Here is a 19,121-nt window from a genome sequence, read left to right as displayed (position 1 = left end):
TGTGCAGGAGGCAGCTGATGGATGTTTCTCTCTCATGGATGTTTCTAGCTCTCTATCCCTCTCCCTTCCTCTCTGAAAAAAGTCAATAAAATAAATTTAAAAAAAAAAAAAGAAAGAAAGAAAAGGGTCCTAACTGCCTCACCCTAGGGCCTAGGCAATTGCATGAAGATTATTCTAGACCAGTGATGGCGAACCTATGACACCTCTGACAGGCGAACTCATTTTTTTGGTTGATTTTTCCTTGTTAAATGGCATTTAAATATATAAAATAAATATATATGTCTGTGGGAGTTTTTTTGGGGGACATTGCACCCCATGGGTGAGTGAGGGAGGTGTCCTTAGGTCGCCTGTGATTCGATCACTCATTAAAAGGGGGACAAGGAGCTGGCAGACAGATCCCCTGGGCCCTCGACGAGTCACCCCCAAACAAAAATAGAAGTCTTTGTTTTACTATGGTTGCAAAGATCAAAAAATTTCTATATGTGACACGGCACCAGAGTTAAGTTACGGTTTTTCAAAATGCTGACACGCCGAGCTCAAAAGGTTCGCCATCACTGTTCTAGAATCACTTTCTCTTCCCTTCCCTTCCAACTGAGGGTCCCCAGGGTGTTGGCTGCCCGTGGAGGCCTTGTCCACTCAAATCAACCAACCCTGTTACCCAAGGGAGCCCTGGGCTTAAAATAAACCCCAGGTACCAAGAGAGGCCCCAAGAAGGTGTGAGATCCCTGGTAGAGGGGAGGGTCCCGGCAGTGGCTGGAGCTGGGACCAGCGTGTGGACAGGGAGGGACCTGGACTGTGGCTGAGAGACCCTCCCTGGCCGGCAGGAGAGGATGAACCGGGAGAGAGGCTAGGACACCCAAATATTGCCCCAGGAGGTAGACTGACCCCAAAGGGGGCGTGGACACTGCTGCTCCAGAGGTCTCTGTGTCGGGGGGCAAGGAGATGACCGAGGGGCACTGTGTCTCCACCCAGTATCACCGTCAAACTGCCCACCACACTCGGCTCTCACACGGTCTCGGCCCTTCCCGCACGCACTGCTTCCGCTCGGCGTGCTTTTCCCCGTGAACAAGAGCACTAAGGAGACTGGAGCTCGAGCACGTGAAAGTCCTGCCCCCGCCCCCTCAGCGTGGCCTCCACACGCCCTTGTGTACACGTTTCTCTATCAGAGCTCCCGTCTGTTATGGCAGAACCTTTAGATCTCTCGAGTAATCCCCGCTTCCTTCCTGCGATACCTTCCTACAGGCTGGCTGCTCCCCTCCGCACCCCACATTGCAATGGGGCTGCCCCTTCATGGGTCTCTTTCTGCCTTTGGGGCCAAGGCACCCGGCGTGGCTCTCGCTGGGACAGACCCGGGTCCAGGCTCGGAGAAAGCGGTCGCTGCCGGGGTCGCAGGCAGCGCTGGGTCCTGTGTGTCTGCTGACCAGGCAGCGTGTCTACAGCGAGAAAAGATACGGGAAAATAATGAGGCGACTTTTCTGGATCTTGAAAGCTGTTGACTCCTGACTCGAACTCGGAGTTTGTGAGAGCTGAGAGGTTGTGTAACCAGGAGACCAAAGACACAGTCGGGCGTCTGAGGCGTCGGGGATGCCCTGCAGTTCAGGGGGAGGTCACTGTCCTCCTGAGGCTGGACCTTGTTTACATTCAGACCCCAGGCCTCCGACATTCCTCACATTGTTGGGAACTTGGGAGCAGAGACCAGCATGAAGTCCAAACACCCACCCCCACTGGGGACAAGGCCTCCGGGCAGTTTGGTGGGGACACACTGGGGATTTCCTGCAGGGGGTGGACCAGCACACAGGACCCTGGAGGGTGGCGCCCCACCACCCACATTGGCTGGGAGTGGGGTCCTGGAGGGGCGCGGGCGGTGTCAGCAGGGCTGGCCTGGAGGGCAGACCATCTGTCCGCAGCTTTTCACTGTGGTCGCCTGAGACGTCCGCTCACGGCCCCTCACTCTTAGGCACAACATGGGATACAGGAGACTCCGGACCTGGTGTGCTCAGCGGGTCCCACATCCCTCTCCTGGTCTGGGGACGGGGCACATGTTGTCCTGGTCTTTGGTGTTTCCCCGGGTAAAGGGGCCTTGGAAGGAGGGACTAGGCGGCCCTGGGGGAAGCACCAGACAAGCCACATGGTCATCTGAAACGCTACCAGCCCCGAGCCCCTGCCCCAGTTCCCTTGCAAGGACCCGGTGCCAGAGCCCCACTTGTGGGGAGCAGGTGAGGACGCTGACGGGAGCCGCTGAGCGGATGGAGGCCATGACCCAGCAGAGCCCAGCGTGCCAGAGTCCAGACAACCACAGACGCAGCCCAGGGACCTGTGGCCACGTCCCACCTTCGGAGAGGACCCAGGGCGGCTCGAGCTGCCGGTCCAGACCGAGGAATATGTCAGTGAAAAGGCGATTCCACATCTAAATGACTGCGGTCAGATGCACTGCTGGCAGACAGATCCCCTGGGCCCTCGACGAGTCACCCCCAAACGCCTTTCCTGCCGCACCCCTGGGTTCCGGAAAGGCCAGCCCTCGGAAAACTGAGATCCCAGCACTGCCCCCGCGCCTCCGGAGGCATTGGCCAGAAATTTGCTGAGAGGATGAATTGCAACACAGTGAAATCAACGGGCTGTGTGTGCATATTTTCACCACGTGCTTGGTGCTCGGCAGGCATCGGATTAAAGCAGAAATGTGCTGGCGTCAGCAGGAAACATCTGCTGGGCGGCCGCCCAGGCCACCGGGGGGACACGCCCGCGCCGCACCCGCAGATGTGGCTGCACTGTCCCCGAATCTGCAGCAGGTGGAGCCTGGCACGAACCAGGTCAGGGAGGCCCCGTCACCCCAGGACTGAGGCTCCTGCCGGAAGCTGCGTGTCTGTGGGAGTTTTGGGGGGGACATTGCACCCCATGGGTGAGTGAGGGAGGTGTCCTTAGGTCGCCTGTGATTCGATCACTCATTTATTCACACACAAAGCACTCCATAGGCACCGCTCTGTGGCCCAGGCTCTGCGGATGGTGCTGGAGACTGGGACAACTCTGGGCAGCGGCCATGCTAGGCAGTCAGGCCTGGGAAGTGTGGCCCGGGAGGGGCTGCTCCTCACAGCAGCTCCTTGTCCCCCTTTTAATGGAAAAAAAACTGAAGGTGAGCCCTACCTGGTTTGGCTCAGTGGATAGAGCGTCGTCCTGTAGACTGAAGGGTCCCGGGTTCGATTCCAATCAAGGGCACATGCCTGGGTTGTGGACTCTATCCCCAGTGTGGGGCAAGCAGGAGGCAGCCGATCCATGATTCCCTTTCATCATTGATGTTCTCTCTCTCTCTCCCGCTTCGTCTCTGAAATCAATAAAAGTAGATTTAAAAAGATAAAGGAAACTGGAGGTGAGATGGTGAAGAGACGGACGTGGTTTAGCTGGACTTGTACCTGCGTCTGACCCCGAGTTCCCGGAAACTGGTGGCTATCAGACTCCATGTGTCTCCTTCATCCAGAACCCACGCCCCAGACAGCCACTGAGACGCACTCCAGGAGTCTCAGGTCAGAGGTCAGCACCAGGCAGGTGCGCCAGCTGCTTGGGTTTCATTGTTTACTCAGGAGGATGCAGTCGTCCCAGTTTATCCCCGGGGCAACCACAGCGAGATGTGCCACTTGGGGTGTTTGTGTGGGGAGTGGAGGGTCTGGTCCCATCGGGGGCGGCAGCCTCCTCCGAGTGGCATTCTGACAGACGCCTGGGCACCCGTGTTCATGGGAGCAGCCTGTTCCCAAATATTTATGTTGTGTGGTTCATACACGGCCAGCTTCTCAGCGCACAATGAGATCCACTCCCGAGGGGAACAGGCTTCCACTAGAAATCCAGCTCTTGGTTCTGGATTTCATGGGCCAGGTGAGTGTCCACCCACCTTTTAGGACTGATGTGAGCTTGTTTCTCCCCCTCCCCAAAGAAAAATTAAAAATAAAACAAGCAACTGCAAACATCACCACTGTCGTCACTTCTGAGAAGTGAACGGAAGGAGGGAGGTGGAAGCCTCAGATGAGGGTGCTGTTCACTGAGGTGGCGGCCCGCCCCCTGCCCAGAGCCCAGGTCTGTCCTGCATGCGAAGCGGGCAGTGCCAGGTCAGGGCAGGTCTTCTCCTGGGCTCATGCTGAGCCATTGACGTCTCCTGTTCCTGTTTCGATTGCCGTCACCTGGGCCTGCTCCCTGCGGTTCCCTTCCTCTTCTGCTGCCTCGACACCTCTCTCTCTCTCTCTCTCTCTCTCTCCTTTGTCAAACAGCTTCATGGAGAGAGAACTCACCATAAAATCTCCCATTTAAGAGCACAAGTGAGCGGGGTTGAGTACATTCACGATGCCGTGCAATCGTCACCACAACCTCATTTAAAACGACACGGAAAGGGAGCCGTGCCATCAGCAGTCACTCCCAGCTCCCCCCGCCTTTGGGACCAGGGACACGCCATCTGCCTCTGTGGATGTTCCTTCTCTGGACATTTCATACGTGTGGAATTGTACGACACCTGCCTTTGTGACTTCTTCTTCACGGAGTCAGCACTTTAGTCTGCGTGGCTGGACCTCGTTCAGTGGAAACGTAATTGCTCCCACGTTTTGGCTGTTGTGACTAATGCCGTGTACTCTCCTCCTGCACATGCCGAGATTGCGGGCAATGGGGGCTCCTGCTCTCATCTGGCTCTGCTCCTGCCCACACAAAAACTCGTCTCCAGCCCCTGTGGCCACGCCCTCAATCCTGCCCAGGGTGACACCCCATAATTAACCCCCAGGGATGGCTGTGATGCCCAGAGAGAGAGCCCATGGGCGCTGTCCAGCCTGAGGCCTGGCGAATGGAGGGATCTGACGGGTGGGAGGGGACACCGGTCTCTGTGGGAGCCCAGCTTGCAGAGGAGACAGTGCCCCGGAGGATGGTGGGAGCTGCTTTGCAGCCGGGTCCCGACCTGGAGCTGGGTCAGTGCTCCCTCTGTGTTTGCCTTCTGAGGCTTTTCTCAGGCTTGACGCCTCCTTTTTTTCACGTTTGGTCAATGATCCTCTGCTCCCATCACAATTTTCTCTGTGTTTGCCCACCAGGCTGCCCGTCAGCTGCCAGAGGACCAACAAAGCTGCCTGGCCCCGAGAGACCACAATTTTTCGGGGCCCCGACTGGTGCCCACCCCACACTCATTCTTCACCTGCCTTCATTTACTCCTGGCGCGGGGAGTCTGAAGTCTCCAGCTCCACAACCTGAGGGTCCAGCTCCACAGCAACCCAAATGGCTCCCTCCAGCAAATGCAAACCTGGAGCCGCCTCAGGGGGGCCAGTGCCGTGGAGACAGCCTGTGTTGCCCGGCTACGGGCACCAGCAGCGTCCTGGTGGGCGCGGAAGGTTTGCCTCACCGAGAAGCATCCTACTTGCCGCAGTGGCTCGTGGTCACACAGAAGCTCTGAGCGGAGCCCCTTGCCCGGCTCCGCGGCCATCGAGGCCCCTATGGCAGCCCCTCCCAGCCTCTGCCCGGCCCCACCCGCTGGATCTGTGCCCAGCCTGTCCCCAGGTTACTGTTGAGCAGGGACAGACTGTGGGAGCCACTCCAGGGCCTCTCACCCTAGAACTTCTAGCAAGTTCATAACACAGCTCATGACCCCGCAAGACAGCTGTCCTCACCATTGGGAAGAATAGAATTCCCAAAGCTGAAAAGGTTTGCTTCATGTTTATACACTTTATGACTTTTACTTTTTTGTTAATCCTCACCCAAGGATATTTTTTCCATTGGTTTTTTTTGAAATATGTTTTTATTGACTTTCAGAGAGAGAGGAAGGGAGAGGGAGAGAGAGATAGAAACATCAATGAGAGGAACATCAGTGATCGGCTGCCTCCTGCCCGCCCCCTATTGGGGATCGAGACCGCAACCTGGGCATGTGCCTTGACCAGGAATCCAACCTGTGACCTCTTGGTTTCAGGGTCAACACTCAGCTGCTGAGTCACACCGACCGGGCACTTTAAGACTTTTAATGTCACCCTGGAAAAACTGGAAATGGTTCTCACTATACTTTGAATTTGTATGTTCAGAAAAAAGGTTCTGATTCCTGGGTGCCTGGCCTGCTGCCGGGCCCATCTTCGCGGCTCAAACAGCCAGGGCTTCCAAAGGTAGGGCCACGTGGAGAACCATTCCAAGCCCCTTGCCCGACCTCCCAAAGGAAAAGTGATCCCGTGGGATGTAGGGCAGCTGGGGGCTGTCATGCCCTGAATTGTCCCTGGGTTAGAAGTGACTCAGGCTCTCACCCACACGGTCCTCTCCCCTGTCCAAGCCTGGCTACATCCCCTCTCCTTGGAAAACGTCGGCTGCAGCCTGGTCCTCCTGCCCTCCCATGCAGCCCACCCCACACTCTTGAGACTTAGTCATGTCTCAACAGAGGACACCCTCCGAATGGCTTCCTGGGCTGCGGTAGACTCGCAGCACTTTCAGTTCTGCATGGGCCTCTCACAGGCCGTCAGCTCTGGGACGAGGCCGTGCAGCAGACACAGCACCGGCAGGGAATGATGGCACGCCTCTCCTCATTTTTAATGCAGTTATTGAGAAAAACATAAACCTGTAGAAATAAAATACACCACCTTAAACCTAGTAAATTTTACAAAAAGACGCTAATCCCAGCTCCATACCTTTCTTACTCTCTTGGCTCCTCCTCCCATCCTGGCTGCGCCTCCTCCTGAGCACCCCCTGTGGGAGGGTCAGCCCGATGGGAAGGGGCACGTCCCTGTGTCACACCTAAACTCCCTTCTCTCCAGAGTCCAGTAAACAAAGGGAAGGTGTGCAGCCTTCGGTGGCCTTGGGGCTCTGGCCTCAGGGAACTCTGCAGACAGCTATTTTCTTTTTGTAGGTAAAATCCGCATATAAAATGAACTATTTTAACTATTTTAAAGTGCACAATTCAGTCACATTTAGTCCATCCACAATGTCGTGCAACCTTCACCTCTGTCTTGTTTCAAAATACCGTCCTGGTCACCCCAAAAGGAAAGCCTGTACCCCTTGGCAGGCACTTCCGTCCCCTCTCCAGCCTGTCAGCTGCCAATCAGCTTCCTGCCTCCAGAGTTCCTGCTCCGGGGTCGTTCACGCCCTGTGTGGCCTTCTGTGTCTGGCTTCTTCCACTGAACATCCTGTTTTCCGGGTCCTGGTGCTGGTGCCCATCCTTCCTGGGGCCCAGCAGGTCCGTCGTGCAGAAGTGCCATGTTGTGTTTATGGAAGCAGCTGGTTTCACCCCAGACGTGGGCACGGCCCACCTGCTCGGCTCCGGCCAGGGAACTGCCCCAGTAAGAACCATCCGGAGGGTCTTGTGAGTCTGACTGTTATCGGCTGGGCCTGGGGCGTTGAATTGTTTGCCAGTGTGGCCACAACCACTCCATGGAGGCAGGTGATCCATCTGGAGAAAGGAGAGCTGGTCTCGGTCTCATGACCAAGGCCATGGAACTCTGAGCTCGGTAGCACGGACCAGACTCTGTCCTTGCTCAGTTCTTGCTCTGCTGATGGATAACCTGGCAGACACCGTACGTTTAGATTGTCTGTGCAGGGAAACCATCAGAGCAAAGTCTTCCTACAGTAAGTGCTGAAACGCTAATACCTTCCAGGGAAAATGAGGCCCTTCCAGGCAGGTCGGTGGTTTCCACGCGTGATTGTGTTTCTCAGGCGCCGGGGAGAAGCGAGGCTGGAGAAGGCATTTGCCTCCTGGGAGCAGGAACACACACGGGGTCGCACACCTTCCTGGCACTTGGCCAGACGGTCAGCCAGGGGGCCTTTGCCTCCTCCCTGAGAGCCCCAGAGGCTCCTGGGTCCTATGGGGTGAACACGGCTTGGACCAGCCCCTCTCGAGAAACGGGGCTCCTCCTCACAGAGAATGAATGTCTATCTGTTTAACCTCAACCAGCCTCTCCCTCCACGCCAGCCTCAGACCCAGCAGACGGCCCTGAGGGGGGGGCATGCTGCCCACATGGGGGGCCTGCATTTGAAGTTGCCCTGATCCACATGAATAAGCTTTTTATGGTCCCCCCACGCTGGGCTCAGCCAGAATGTCAAATGGTAATTAGCAGCAGGCCCGCTCTGTCCCTGGCGATGTTATCATCAGACTTCTTGAGTTTCAAAGTGAGCAGCCGACAAGAAACAGTGGGCAGACTGGCCTCCAAGTCGGGCCTGGTGGGGCTTGAGCTGTCTCAGCCCAGGATGCCCCGGAGGCTGGGCCGAGGATATGCATGGACTGGAACCTGGGCCCTCATCCTGGTTGTGACCATAGCCCTCACCCCCACTCCCCAGGCCCCTGTCACACAGCCCCCACCTCAGTCCTCAACCCTGAAGTCACAAAGATCAGCCAACCATGGCCTCTCAGGCTGGCCAGTGAGGCGAGCCTCATGTGTATTCCCTGATTCTTGTTTTCTTTTTATTAACATTGAAGTATTGGGGTGGGGGACAGGCTCGTGTCCACACTCACGCTGTGGTCCTGAAGGGAGGACTGAAGAGAGAGCCGGGCCGGGCTGGACGCCCAGTCAGGGAGAGTGGCCGAGCCTACATGGGAAGAGACAGAGGGATGCTCATGTTCTCACCCTCTCTCCCCTCACGTCCTTTTCACAGACCAGGAGATGGCTTTGCATCTTAGACACTGCCAAGGGGCAGGGGCAGGGGAGGGCAGAGGGGGAGCTGCCATGGCAACAAGCTATTCCTGCCCCCTGACCCCTCGTGGGAGCCTGTGTGACCAGCGGGCTGCACCCGGGGTGGGGACCCTGTCCCGCTCACTCGGGCACGAACACCAGCCTCTCCACGCCCTGGACTGACCCTTGTGGGCATTTGTGGGAAGGACAGAAAGAGAAGAGCCAGGTGTTCCCTGGTGCTGCTTACAATTGCAGGAGAAACGCTCATCGGCCCTCCTCACACGCATCCTAGGCAGCCATTAGCCTTCAATCACGGTCACGGAAATCTGTCTGCGTGACCTTAAATTTCAAAAATCAAGCCAGTGAACAGCAGATATAACGTCATCCTAAACTTGAAAAGCCTGGACACATGCCCGTGTGTGTAAGTGGAGAAAGGCTGTACACAGATTAGTCAGATCCTCCGGGTCGGGAACAACGGGCACTTTCACTTTTATTTTTATAAGTAGAACAACAGTCATTTTGTGATTTTAAAAAACAAGCCCCTCCAAAGCTGTTCTCAAAAGTGGGTTAAGGAGGAGCCCCCACCCCCTAACTCAGCGCAGGCCATGCCACCCATCCAGAGGCACGGCATCATCACTGCAGATCTCCACGCCTGCTGTGCCCACACACACCTGCACACATCCCTCATGCCTGCCCACGCATTCGCACACCCACACAAGTCTGCTCACACATGCTCACACGCGTATGCCTGAACACACCCGCTCATGCCTGCACACACACATGCACACACACATGACGCTGGAGCCAGGGTGTCGCATCTCACAGGGGTGGGGGGAGGACCCCTTGGGAGGGTCCACCCAGGGTCCTCCTGGTGCCTTTGACTCTGGCGGCCTTCAGGGATGTTGGGCCCTGGGGGAGGGTCCACCCCAGCAAACACCACCCCCAGGTGTAGACACTCTGGGCCTCATCCCGAAACCATGGCTGACATCAGGACTACCTGCATCAACTAATGACACCTGCCTGACTCCGACCAATCAGTGGAGACCACGGCCCTGAGGAGACCCACTGGGGAGAGCTGATGAGTATTCTGCCAGGACCCTGCCCTGAGACCTGCAGATAAAAGCCCTCAGGACGGAGCCCCTTACTCAGCTCTCCAGGAGCAAGCCCCCGCCTCTCCTCCCTCTTTCATCCCTCAAGGCGTGTCTCTCCCTCCCTCCTTTTCCTGAGCTCCAAGGGCCCTTCTACTACCCCTGAACTTTCCAAGGAAACTTTCCCTTACAGTTTGTTTCTTAGCTCTGAATTCTTTCGTTCCAAACCCAAGGACCGAGGTTGCTGACTGAGGTCCAGCCTCCCTTGTTGGTGGCTCTGGGTGCTGCTTTTCCGCTGCTAACATTTTGTTTTGAACAGAAGAATAGACAGCATTTGCACACCCTGGTTCATGACAGCCTTACTCACAAGCACCCAAACGTGGACGCAGCCCACACGCCCATGGACGGACGAACGGATAAACAGGTGTGGTCCAGTATACACCACGGAATACTATTCAGCCTTAAAAAGGAAAGGCACTCTATCTCTCTCCCCTTCTCCCTTCCTCTCTTAAATCAATAAAAATATATTTTTTTAAAAAGGAAGGCAACTCTGAGACGTCACAACATGGATGACACTCAAGGACGTTATGCTGAGTGAAAGAAGCCAGACACAAAAAGACAAATATTATATGATTATATTCATGTGAGGGCCTAGAATAGACGGAACCATAGAGACAGGCCATGAAGGTGGTTGCGGGGGCTGGGGGCCAGGTAATGTGTGTGTGTCGGGGGGACAGATTTCCGTTGGGGACGATGAGACGCTGGAGATGCTGCCGATGGCTGCATAGCAGGGTGAATGCACCTGCCCCTGAGCCGAGCACCTGGGCATGGTCAGGTGGTCAGTTTCTGTTACGTGTTTCGCCACAATGCAAACGTTACCATATGCTTGTGTAAGTGCACATGCACATACATGCATGAACACACACGGAACACGGCTTAAGCAATTTTGAAAGAAATTCACCAAATCTGGGCAGTGAGTTCACTCCACTTTCCATGCTGGATGCTGGGCTGGGAGTTCCAAGTTTTCTAAAAGGGGCAGGCGGCCCTTTCCCAATGGAGCAGAAGTTAGAAAACCCACATCCTCCCCCCCTGCCACTGGGCGGGCTCTGCTGGCCTCGCTCACACAATGGGGTCATTCAGCCCCTCTGCCCATGGCTGCACACGCAGGCGCTGGTCCCGCCCCCACAGGCCAGCAGGACTGAGCGCAGCCCTGCACCCGCCACCTCCGCCTCCTGGGCTGCCATGGCCTCCACGTCCACTCACCCCTCACCCCGGCCCCCCTCGGTGCCCACACCTAGTCCCCTGGAGTGGACGCCTGCCGGCGGCTCCCATCTCCTGAGGGGTGAGACACTTTCCCAGTCGGGCACGTCACTGTCACCTCAGGTCTCAGTAACATAAACACAACTGGTGGTATCCACTGGGCTTGCTGCGCGTATCCCCCAAACGCATAATTATCTCTCTACAAGGCACATTCTTGGTGCGCGGCCATGCCTCAGTGCCAGGACCCCAGGCCGTCTTCCTGCATTCCTGGGCTGTGACACCACCACGCCGAGGCCTGTGCTCGGCCAGATGTGTGCGGAGCTGCCGTGGCCCCGGCCCAGCTTGGGGCAGGCCCGACAGACACTGCAGGCGGGACAAGGCCACAGGGCACGGGGACTGCCCAGTGCACCACCGGCCGGTCGTGTGGAGGTCCCAGAGCCCGGCTGACACTTCCTGCCTGCAGCAGGGCCAGGCCCTGAGAGGGTCATTGTCCCTCAGCCCTGGGGTGATGGCCCTCCTTCCTGTTCTGCGAGGAGAGGCCCCACGAGAGATCTGAATCCGAGGGAGGCCAGCGGGATTGAGGGCGTGAGTGGCCCCCCAAGGGCTCTGTAAGGCGAGGCCAGAGGGTAAAACCATGCTCCTCAGACTGCACATCAGGGGCCTCAGGGACCAGCTGGGAAGGGATAACTTGACCCACAAGCACATGGGGGCCTGCCAGCCAGGACAGCCCCACCCAGAGGGATGGACATCACCCAGGAGTCCCTGGAACAGCCTGTTCCTGGGCCTGGTGGGCTGAGGCCACCTTCCTCTGAGAAGCCCAGGAATCTGGGAGAGGGGAGGCCTCATCCGAAACTCATTGCGAGGGCCGTACAATGATTTTTTAAAGTATATTTTTATTGATTTCAGAGGGGAAGGGAGAGAGAGACAGAAGCATCAAGAGCACATGCCCGCGTAGGATGATTATTAAAGGATCGCGCAGGAGCCGTCACACCCATTAGGAGTGTAACTGTTCTGAATGCTGGATGAGAACCCTGAGCTAGGCCCTCGGCTGTGTGGCTTTGGGTGAGTGGCTCACCCTTTCTGTGCTGTGGCCTTTTCACTTATAAAATGAGGATGACGACAGTGCACATCTCACTGGGAGGTTGTGCCGCCAACAAAATGCAGGTCCCTGGTGCGTGCTGAGTACCAGGCACTTCAGTCCTCGTGGTGGAAATCTGTGTGCACAAACGAAGGTCGAGGGGTCTGTTCCGTCCACTGGGGGAGGCGGGGCTGCAGCCCTCTGACCCACTGCTTCCTGGAGTGTGGAGCCAGGCCAGCATCCCCCACCCACTCCCACGCAGCCTCCTTCCAAACACCAGCTTGGTCACTGGTCCCCGATGAGGCGAGAGAGGGCCCCTCATCGGTGTCCACGGGTGCAGCCAGGGGCCTTCAAACACGGTCAGGGTTGATCTCGACGACGCGACCGCCAATTGCTCGTGTTTCTTTCTTTATATTTTCCACTTTTCTGGCCTTTCTGGCTTTACTTTCACAGCAGGTTTCCCATGTTTGTTTAAGACTAGAAAGCCCTGTTACTAAAATCCCTGTCCCTTCTCCTCAGCAAACCCTTCTCTGCTCTGGTCACCAGCCCAGAACCCCCCACCCCAGCTCAGAGCACCCCCTGCTCTGTGCGAGAGTGGCCATGGGCCTGCCCTCCAACCTGCCGCCCGGCTCTCCCTGGCCCGCCTCGCCCTCCGTCGGGGCTTCCCCTGCACAGCTGAGCCCACCTGTAGCATTCCTCATTCTCCACGGGGCTCCCTGGAGGGACAACAGGTGACGGCAAAGGAAGGAAACCAGGGCTGGTGAGAAATTTCATCCCACACCCCCCGTTGGCCTCCCCTCCTCCATGACTTGCATGTCCTGCATCACCAGTCGTTGGGACCTCAGTCTCCTACCCAGGCACCAGGAAGAGCCCCGGGCAGGGCTGGAGGTTGGAGGACAGGGCATCGGATGAGCTCCTCTGCATCCCTACAGACCCTCCCACCAGCCCAGGTGCCCCCTCGAGGGGAGATGGAGACAGGGAACCCCAGTCCCAGCAGGGGGTCTTCCGCCCCCTCCATCTGTGTGAACTGCCATGCAGGTGGGGTGGGGAGTGAGGGGGCTCCAGCCCAGGCCCATGAAACTGCGCTGACTCCACAGACGAAGCCAGAGAAGGCGGAGGATGTGGCCACCAAGCACCCCGCCCCACCCCCCCAGCTCCCCATCTAAGGATTCGTCTTTCAGCTGTTCGAGTTCCGGCCCATGTTCCCAGGACATCCATCTCCTCATGCAAACCGTCACCCATGCTCCTGCTCTTGCAGTGGCCAGGTCCCCCACAAGGGCCGTGTGCCTGTGCCTGGTCCCCAAAGTGGCTCATGCTGGGCCTCGAAGACATCACTCAGGTGAGGGCCACGGCAGCCCTGCCTCCCTGCTGACCAGAAACAAGGGCCGTGTGCCTGTGCCTGGTCCCCAAAGTGGCCTCAAAGACATCACTCAGGTGAGGGACATGGCAGCCCTGCCTCCCTGTTGACCAGAGGGCCTGGCATCTGGAGGTTCATCCCTCTCTTCTGCCCCCACCCCCCGGGCTGGGCTGCTCCCAGTGACCTGCAGCCATCACAGGTAGAGGCCCCTGAGGGAAGGGGCAGCTGTCAGGGTCGAGCTCCCCAGGACAAGCAGGAGGACAGCGGGTCAGCCCCCGGCTCTTCCGGACCCTCCCCGATGGCCTGGCATGTCCACGTCAGACAGGAAGCGCATCCAGAGCTGGACCTGCTCTGACATCTCATGGCAACACACGCATGATCCCATTGGGAAACACCACAAACCCAGCCCAGCCTTTTCTACGTGGGTGGAGGCAGAAATGGCTTCATGGGAGCCAGGCCCTGGATGGAAGTGCTCCCACCTGGGGCCCACTCCCCTCCCGGGTGGAGCTTCATCAGCTCACAGCCCTGAGATGCTAATGGCTCACACATGTGCAGCCGCCTGCCCCCTGCCTCTTCCCTTTGATTTGGTATCAAATGCTGGTGTAGGTGGGAGTGTGCTGGCCGGGGCGGGAGCTGGGGAGGGACAGCAATCCCCTCCCACACCCACGGGGGTGGGGGCAGAGGCCCGTGGTTTTCCAGAAGCCTTTGTGTGGGCACAGAGGGGTGGGGAGGCCGTGGGAACCTCTCCTACTTCTCTTCCTTTTTTTCTTTTCAATATATTTTTATTGATTTCAGAGAGAGAGAGAAAGAAACATCAATAATGAAAGGGAATCATTGATCGCCTGCTTCCTACACACCCCACACTAGGGATCCAGCCCGCAACTCAGGCCTGTGCCCTGACCAGGAATCAAACCACGACCTACGGCTTCATAGGTTGACACCCAACCACTGAGCCCCCTGGCCAGGCCTCTCCTAGTTTTCTTTTGCAAAGGCCGCCCACTGAGCGACCTTGGTTCTTAGGGGCCTCGGAGCCTTGCAGGGCGGCAGCTGGAGGTTGGGCAGGTCTGGGGCCAGAACTTGTGGAGCCTGGACCAGGCTCTGGACTTGGTCCCCAGTCCACAAGAAACTCCCTGCCAGGCTGCAGGCACGACACACGCCTGCACCCCTCCAGAGCCGGGCGCTGGCAGCCAGAACACCTTGGCATGGGAAGGAGGGATCCTGTCTTCAGGATGGGGATTGCGTCAGCCCCCAGGGAGCCACAGCTGTGAGCCCTGCGGGGCCTCCACCAGCGCGCACTCCCCTCGGCCCCTGGACCCATTGCCCGCATGGTGCAGCTGTGACGAACAGCCCGGAGCCATCTGCCTTGGCCTTTGCAGTCATGCCAGGGCCCGGTCTCCCTCAAGGGTGGTTCCGCTTTGCGCTGCTGCCCTGATCTGTCCCTGCCCATGTCCCATGGCCTTCATCTCGGGCCCCAGTGAGGGGCTGCAGCCAGCATCCTCCGAGCAAATCCGCCAAGAGTGACAGAGGAGGCTCAGGAGGGGCCGCCCATGAGGAAACGGGTCCAGGGCACTGGGGAGAGGGGGAACCACAGGTGGGTCCAGTTGGGGGGTCGCTGAGATGGGTGAAGACCGGAGGAGGGCCCCGCGCTGTCTGGATCGAGAGGTTGACTCAGGACGGGTGAGACCAGGTGTGGACAGGAGCATCCCAGCAGCTCCAGACACCACACCTGAGATCCTGCGGCCTGCAGTGAGCTCACAGGCAGCAGGTTACCAGGCAGCATTAGTCAGCAAATAGGAGGGAAAATACCCCAGGGATGGAGGGGCACAAAGAGGGACAGGGAGAGACAGGGAGAGGGAGAGACAGAGGGAGAGACAGAGGGAGAGACAGGGAGAGGGAGAGACAGGGAGAGACAGGGGGAGACAGGGGGAGACAGGGAGAGACAGGGAGTGACAGGGAGAGGTGGGGAAAGAGCTCGATTCTTTACAAATCCCAGGAAAAGCACACCTGCCCTGCAGTCCCCCCTGTGCGGACGGAGTCATGTTCCTGACTTTGAGCTTCTGATAAGTTATGAGCTTGTTTCTAAAAATGTAGACACATAACAGCATTTTACACACTTTAGGGGAATTCACCAGCACCCAGTGCCATCGGGGGACCTGCTGCACCCCCTCAGCCCCAGGTGAGCGGGTGCACTGGTGTGTTCGTCTCCGTAAACTCATTGTGCCGAAAGCAGCAGTTTATAATGCAAAGATTTGAGGTCTGGAGTCTGAGCCACACGGGCCTGAGATCAAGGTGCCCAGGGCCTGGGCCCTCCGGAGGCTCCAGACCTCAAATCTGCTTCTTGCCTTTTCTTTTCTTCTTTTTTTTTTAGTACATTATGACACCTTATTAATTTATTAAAGGTTGCTTCTTGCCTTTTCAACTCCCGGAGGCCAGACCCTTGCTGGCCGGTGACTCCCTTCCCTTCCTCCACCTGCACAGCAGTCTCCTGGCCACCTCAGTCCCCACCCCACCCCCTCTTCCTCCTGCTTCGTTTCTCAGGCCTGTGGATCCAGGCCACCAGTGACACATTCACAGGGGCCGGGAGGAGAACATCTCTGGGCCACTCACCATAGACACAGGACAGTATCCGATGACAGAAATGGGCCCCATGCGTGGACACGTGGCTCACTGGGCAGGAATCACAGAAACTCGGCTGTCAATAGGAGACCCTGTTCCCCGGTCATGGGGCCGAGCAGTTTTCTCGGTGCTGACAGGAGGCAGGAGTCCAGAGAGAGCCCTGCTGACTTTGTAAGTGGCCGGGTGCTGGGTCCCTTTCCTTACCCCTCCCCCGTCTCCCCAGCCTCCAAGTCACATCTGCTCCTCCCAGAAACCAGCCCAGAGCTCAGACCACAGGGCTCACATTGCACCTCACCTCACCTCTCACCCACCCACGCCCCCCCTCACACCAGGATGAGTCACATCTGGGGGGCCAGCCTCTCCAAGGGTCCCAGTGCTGGAGCCGGAGCACAGCCCCAGAGAGCCTGACTCAGAGGGCCTGACTCAAGGCCCCAGTTCTCCCCCAGCCAAGAAAGCAGGGTGCCCCAGGCTGAAAGGACACCCGTTGGGGGGCCAGCCTGGCCTGGGCATCCGGTGGGGCCCTTGCCTGGGGGCCAGCTTGCTACCAGAAGCCAGGACAGGAACACCCACATGAGGTCTTGAGGTTCCCCTGGGTCCCAGTTGGCTACACAGGTGGGTGCAGACCCTAGCCAGACCTCACGTGAGCACATACACCCCACAGCTGTGGCCCACAGGAAACAAGACCCAGGGTTTGAGGAGATGCTCCCAGCTGGAGGCCACAGGGTTAGCCTGACTCTTCAGGTGTCAGGCCAAGGTAAGGGGGGTCGGGAGGAGAGATGGGTGCCCCTGAGCATCAGGGTTCAGGGTCCCGAGTCCTCGGGGCATCCAGACCCCAACAGAAGTCACGGCCAGGGTCCCTCCCCACATTTCCATGGGGGGGCGGGGCAGAAGAGTGGAGAGGAAGAGCGTGCCCAGGATTCACTTCCCCCAGCACAGGAGGGAGGTCACAGGCTGCAGGGAGCTCAGAACGTGTGTTTCCTGATTGTGATGTCACTGGACAGGCCCAAACCAGGGTTCTTCCCACCGGCATGTGTTAGAAGAGGGTCCCAGTGACACTGAGTCAGGAGAACAAGGACATCCCTTAGAACTTGCCAGGGAGAGGGTTTGGGGGATCGTGTCTGGGGCCTGCAGTGGGTGGGGAAATGCAGAGGTGAAATCAGTGAAGTCTCATTTCTGGAAATGCAGGAGGAGGGAGCAGGGAAACTGGTGCTGGGAGGCCTGGGCTTGTGCTTCCAGCAGGAGGTAGCGGAGGGAGGGGCAGTGGGGGCCGTTGGACAGGGCAGGTGGGATCTGGAGCACATGGTGAGGGGGCTCCCACATGACTCCCCCTCAACCTCTTTACGGAGCCACAGAAGGGTCCACTCCAAAGTGACCGGACCTTTATCCACAAGGCAGAGCATGGATCAGAGGACCCTATGGAGACCCTCCAGGGCCTTGCCTGGTCCCTCAGGGCTGCACAGCATGGGGGCTTCCCCCAGGACCGACGCGGAAGGCTGGCATACATAGTGGTCTCAGATGCCCACATGAGGCTCTGGGCAGCAAGAGGGCACCGGCATAGGGGCTCTGTGCTCCTTCAGAAATGGGGACCCTCCAGGCCTGCCCCATGCCCAGCAGCCCTGACGGCGTGGGGATGTTGTGCTGGGCACTAAGCTCATAGGCCATGGAGAGCGAGGCTCCTGTGTGCCAGGCCACCGTCAGCAGGGCTGGACCTCACCTGACCCCCTTGCAGACGGTCTCCCACGGAGAGAATGCTGCTGTGCCCCTGACATCGCTCACAGGTCAGGCCCATGGGTCCCCTCATCCCTGCACTGATGTCAGGAGGAACGCCGCCCCCGAAACCGAAACCTGACATTCTGGTTCTGCAGCCTCGGCTGCCCTGCAGGCCTCCTGTCAGAGTCAGTGGGGCTGAGCCAGCACAGAGAACCCAGCACAGCCCAGGAGCAGGTCAGCTGTCCCCGCTGCTGCTGTCACACATCCTCCGGTCAAAACCCGCCAGCTATTGGCTACAGGGGGACCTGTTCCTGTCACCAACCAGCAGCTTCAGGCCAGTGCCCTGCTTCCTGTGGTGCAGGTGCTAAGCACCTGCTTCTTGTTGTGACCTGCAGGAGCTCACAGACCTGTGCCAGCACACACCTGGGCCAGGGCACCTGTCAGGACACGCCTGAGCCAGGGCCCACCTGTCTGTATACATGTGAGCTGGTGCACACCCATGTTGGCTCACAGACCTGTGCCAGCACACATCCGGGCCAGGGCCCACCTGTCAGTACACACCTGAGCCAGGGCCCACCTGTCTGTATACATGTGAGCCGGTGCACAAATGTGTCAGCTCACACCTGTGTCAGAGCACACCTGGCCTGGCACACTGCATCTGCCTATGACCACACGGTGCCTGTCTTCAGTGCAGCCAGCATGATGCTCACTGACCACTGTGGGCCTCTCCTGGGTTGTCTTTTGGTCTCACAGCTGCTGAGACATCACCTGATTCATAGCTGAGGACGTTGGCCCAGGCCTGATTATTTGACACCAGTGACCCTGTACTGGGGTACATAGTGTCCCCCAAAATTCACATCTATCCAGAAACTGTGAATGTAAACTTATCTGGAAATGGGTTTTTACAGATGTAATCACATTGAGGTCACTGGGCCCCCATCTAGTGACCGGTGTCCTAAGAGAAGGTCAGCGTGGACACAGGACACGGAGGGGAGAAGACCCGTGACGACAGAGGGGAGGTTGGGATGCACAGGACTGTGCAGCCACTATAAACTGGAGACACAGGTAGGCTCCGTCCCTGGAGCCTGGAGGGAGCGCCAGCTGCCCTGGCCTCAGAGGATGTGGGGTTGAAGCCCCCGTTGTGGTCACTTGTGATGGCAGCTACAGGACACTCTCCTCCTTGAGGATATGGGGTCACTGATCCCCACCCTGTCCACCCCTGGGTGTCCAGAGGCTGCTGTGGGCTGGGGCATTGGGGGAAGTGGGGGTCCAAGAGCAGGATCTGGGTTAACAGGAGGAGGAGGGGGCATCTGGCTGAGACCAGCACATCCCTGGAGTGTAGGGGTAACAGGGCACTTAGTGGGACCATGGAAGCCCTGCCGCCAGGGCCCTGGGGCTCCCAGGGGAAGCCCTCTGTCAGT

Source organism: Myotis brandtii, unplaced genomic scaffold (assembly GCF_000412655.1).
Source record: "Myotis brandtii unplaced genomic scaffold, ASM41265v1 scaffold797, whole genome shotgun sequence".
Classification (NCBI taxonomy): domain Eukaryota; kingdom Metazoa; phylum Chordata; class Mammalia; order Chiroptera; family Vespertilionidae; genus Myotis; species Myotis brandtii.
This window is presented reverse-complemented; position numbering follows the sequence as displayed.